Source organism: Ips typographus, linkage group LG1 (genome assembly GCF_016097725.1).
Source record: "Ips typographus isolate SLU linkage group LG1, UJ_Ityp_2.0, whole genome shotgun sequence".
Classification (NCBI taxonomy): Eukaryota; Metazoa; Arthropoda; class Insecta; order Coleoptera; family Curculionidae; genus Ips; species Ips typographus.
This window is the reverse complement of record NC_138422.1, coordinates 15,797,334-15,801,586: the sequence shown is the minus strand read 5'-3', so window position 1 is coordinate 15,801,586 and position 4,253 is coordinate 15,797,334. Positions and strand designations below refer to the sequence as shown.

The 4,253-nt window shown below is 34.2% G+C and overlaps 1 long non-coding RNA gene across 1 annotated transcript; it reads right to left on the bottom strand.

Moving 5' to 3' along the window:
- Positions 1 to 915: 915 nt before the first annotated feature.
- LOC145730168 (uncharacterized) lies at positions 916 to 4,039 on the bottom strand. The gene is made up of 4 exons (XR_014178556.1): positions 3,847 to 4,039; positions 2,439 to 2,511; positions 2,287 to 2,381; positions 916 to 2,097 (listed from the first exon to the last, which is right to left on the bottom strand). It is a non-coding gene; the product is annotated as an uncharacterized LOC145730168 (long non-coding RNA).
- Positions 4,040 to 4,253: the final 214 nt, after the last annotated feature.

Below are 4,253 nucleotides of genomic sequence, written 5' to 3'. Positions count from 1 at the left end.
CTGACTGCCATCCCGGTTCTCTCCAACAGTACAAGAAGGCCCGTTTGTTTTGAACATTTTTACCTCACAAAAAATCACTCCTAGTGTCGAACCACAAAATAAAATAACAAATGAATTTAGAATTTAAATTCAGCAAAACAAGAAATACCATACAGGGATGCCAAAACGTTGTGTTATTAGGACAACGAATAAACCTAAACTAACCTATTATATAATTACTTTCTCTCACAAAATACAAAACTAAAAATTACTGCTACAATACTGTTATCTATGAGTTCGAAAGATTCTTAATTCTAAAAAGAAATTACTTTACTTACAGTCTGTTACTGTTCTTTTAATATCACCGCACGTCACGCCCTCTCTCCCCGCACTATAGAATAATCCTTTATCTGCTGTGATGCCAAAGGGTTTATCTCAAACCCGAGACGGTCTCGAAGAACGTGGAAACTTCTGGCTTTTTAGAATCTTCTTCCCCTGCTGCAGCAGGACGTCTTCCAAAGATAATGATAGCTCTTCCTGGTGAGATTTGTGGATTTAATGTCACACGCCTCGACCAATTCGCTTGATCTCCTCAAGGGAAGTAGCCTAATTAACACGCCCGGTGTAGACCTCTCGAATTCCAGCGGAATACTCAAATCAATTCGATGCTTATTATTTCTAATCTTCTTTCTTTTCTTGACTTCCAAAAAACCGCCAGTCAATCATTCAAAATTGATTAAATTTCCGAAAACAAAAACCGCTCAACAATTAACTACCTACAAACTATCTATTTTTTAACATCCCTGTAAAAAAAATACCAGGAGTGATTTGTGTGATAAAAAGATATCAATATCTTTTCAGTAGGTATACCTATTATTTTTATGTACCTATCTCCTGAAACTGTGAGTTATACGGTATAGAAATTAAACTACTTAATATTTTATAATAAGCATTTATTTCAATTACAATCTCATTAGCCTGGCTTCTATGGATGGCATCTGCTTATCTTCAAATTATACACAGCAAAATATCCTTGAGTTGGCTTTGAACCATTTTTGCGGGCATCTTGTCCAGTTTGGGATTCAGTTTAATGTCAATGTAAGGTTTAACTTTAAAAACTTGCAATTGACAGTTAAAAATTAAATATTTAAACAAACATTAAACTTTACAATGACTTAAACTGATGCTATTTGTTTTGGTTTAAATGGGAAAAAATACCAGGGAAAACAAACAAACGGCAAAATAATCACAAATAAGGGGATATTGAAAATAAGCTTCACAATTCTGTACTTGAGTGATCACAGCTTTAAATTATGTTTATTTGATTGTGAAGCTTACAAAAATAATGCATGAGAAATTAATACAGTTTTGATAATCCGAAAAGTTACTTTAGAAAGTGGACCCATTTGATTCTGGTTATTTCAGAAAATCAACTGGGCCAACTGTCTAATGGTGGAGTTAATAAAGAGACAAAAACAGTAACCTTAAAAATACAATTACTAACTAAACAGAAGGGTCTCAAAAGGTTTACCACCAGAGTTATTAATAAAAATTTGATTTTTTTTGTAAAGTAAGCATATTATCTTGATTTCCCAAACAAACTTCTATCAAGGTTAGAAATATTGATAATAAAAACTGGTCCTTTTGAGACTCTTGCTTTGCTTGAACATACTTGCAGGTAGACAAACCTAAACCATTTTTTTTATGATTTTCCATCAATAGTAAAATCTGAATTCAATTTTAAGAGATTAATAAAGATTTAAAAGCTTACAGCCAAAACTCCTGTATTGTACTTTTTAAAATCAATCAATATTTCACTGCAGAAATATTAAATAGCATTAATGCCTCTACTTGCAGCACTAACCATATACAACCAAAATATATTGAAATAGAGAAACATCAACACAAGGAAACAAAGTACACCAGGTAAAACTTTGTAAGGTATGTTCAACCATAATTTAAACTTATCTAGGTAACTAGGCTAAAGTGATAAGTAAAAAGAACCCTACCTACCTATATGAGTAAATTCATAGTTTCTTGCTAGACTCCAGATCCATGCTGAACACCTCCTGTACCTCCATCCTAGCCATGTGACCAGAAGCTTCAGTCCACCTCCACCTGAATTTTAAAAAATAGTTAAGTAACACATTATTCTTTCAAGTCTGGATGTAAAAAAGTAAAAATGTATAATTAGAATTGGAAACTAAAAATTAAATGTAACAAGAATTATGAAAATAGGAGACTGTGTGACTAGTTTTCCTTTCACTTACAACAAAGGAAACCAAATTCAATTCAAAAGTATGTTACCTGATTGTCAACTGTTGTAGTATCAAAGTCCTCAGGGAAGGTTGCATGGTACAAGTCAGATTGGTTTTCATCCTTCCTCACTCCTCAGCTCCTTTCTGCACAATAAAACTGTTATTAAAAAAAGAAAATTTAAACTTGATTATGATTCTCACCTGTCATAAAATAATTAATTCACACGTTACAAGGGTCCTTAAGGAAGTTGGAAAGTATGGCATCTCTTCAAACCTGGAACAGAAATGTAAGTTTTTAATTCAATAATTAGGTATTTAGGTATGATTGGGAGATGCAAATTTCTAATTTATGTTCAAAAAAAAACTGAAATGAAACCAAAATGGATGCTAGGATGACCACACCCTTTTAAAGAAAGTAAAGCCAAAAGTAATTGTAGTTAATTTGGGTTGGGTGATTCAAAATGGCGGAAACATGAACAAAAAAGGCGTAAACCATCACAAAATGGCCGCCATGGGACCCAGACCATCCCTTTTTACGAGGCATAAAGGAATGCACACACTGGCGCGAATAATTCGGTGCGACGGCGAAATTTTCGCCTCGCGAAATATTCGTCGACTCAAAGTCTTTGGCGTATAACGAGGAGCAACAAACTGGCGCGAAAATTTCCCCTGGCGACAACGAAACTCCAGCGAATTTTATTTCTTTCGCAACAAGCCGCGTTTCCTGTCGTTTTCGTTGCGAATCAAAGATGGCTTCAACTGAAATGATAATGGAGTTTGTGAAGAAATATCCGATTTTATACGATTTAAGTCTTCTCGTAAATTGGTAGTGTTCTCGTAAATTGGTATATCGTTTTTCGATGTCATCTTTAATTAGATTTAATATTTCATCAAAACAAGCAATGTCCATTCTGAAATATTTATAAAAACGCTTTTTATCTAGTCGCAGTTGTGGCATGAGTGTATGAAATTCGTCTTTTTCTTTTCTTTCCAAATTTATATCATGTGTCCAGAGCTTTTTTCTAAAAAAAAAAAACACCAACTTTAGCACAAAATGTTACTTTTTATTACTCAATTGACGTTAAACATTTTCCTGTCCTGTAAATGTTAAGGCGCTACTGAATTTAAAGTTTCCACATAATTATATTTAATAAAAAATTGTTAGAATGCCTTACTTTTCACCTTCCTCATCTTCTAAAGCAGCCAATAATACTATTGCTTCTTCTTCAAAGCTTGAAGAATCCATCTTTCTATATAATCAATAAAAAAATATGTCTTATGAAATTTTTGCGCAAGTGTACCCACAAATTTTGACTTCCTACGTGTCGCGAAATATTCGCGCAAATGTGATAGGAGAGACGAATTTCTCTACCGCCTGTGTCGCGAAATATTCGCTTCGTTATCGCGGCGAATCAATTCGCGTCAATGTGTGCATTCCTTTAGAAAATCAATATTTTGGCAACTAATTGCCTGAAATTCGTCTGTGCTAAATAATAAAAAAATGTTATTTTATAAATACAGGGACGTTTACAAATGGACCCACTATTCGAAAGCAAAATAGCAGCTATGGGAATCCTGAAAAACAAAATGGCCGGTAAGGCAAAATTACCTAACTGGTATAACTGCTTTTTGAGTAAAAATTGGTGGTTGTGGTGGAAAACGTTGTCCGAACTATCCATTTTCCCAAACTTTGTCTTCAGACATCATTGAAAGTAGAAGAAAATCCATCTTGTCAGCTAAAGTCGCTCCCGTCGGTCTAGTCTCTCGAACGCCCGCTGGCAAAATGACCCGAGTCGAAGGTGAAGATCAATATCAAAGTTCTTGAAACAAATGGGAGCATGGCAACTAGCACCAATTCACCGCCCACTACTATTTCCGGTGAAAATAGTGCGGGTAGTTTAAAATTCTAGGATATTATTTTCGCAAAATTAAAAGATTATTCAAACGTACATTTGTTAAGATTTGCTCGATCAGAGCCCAACCGCCAAGACGTATTTATAATAAAAATTACAAAAT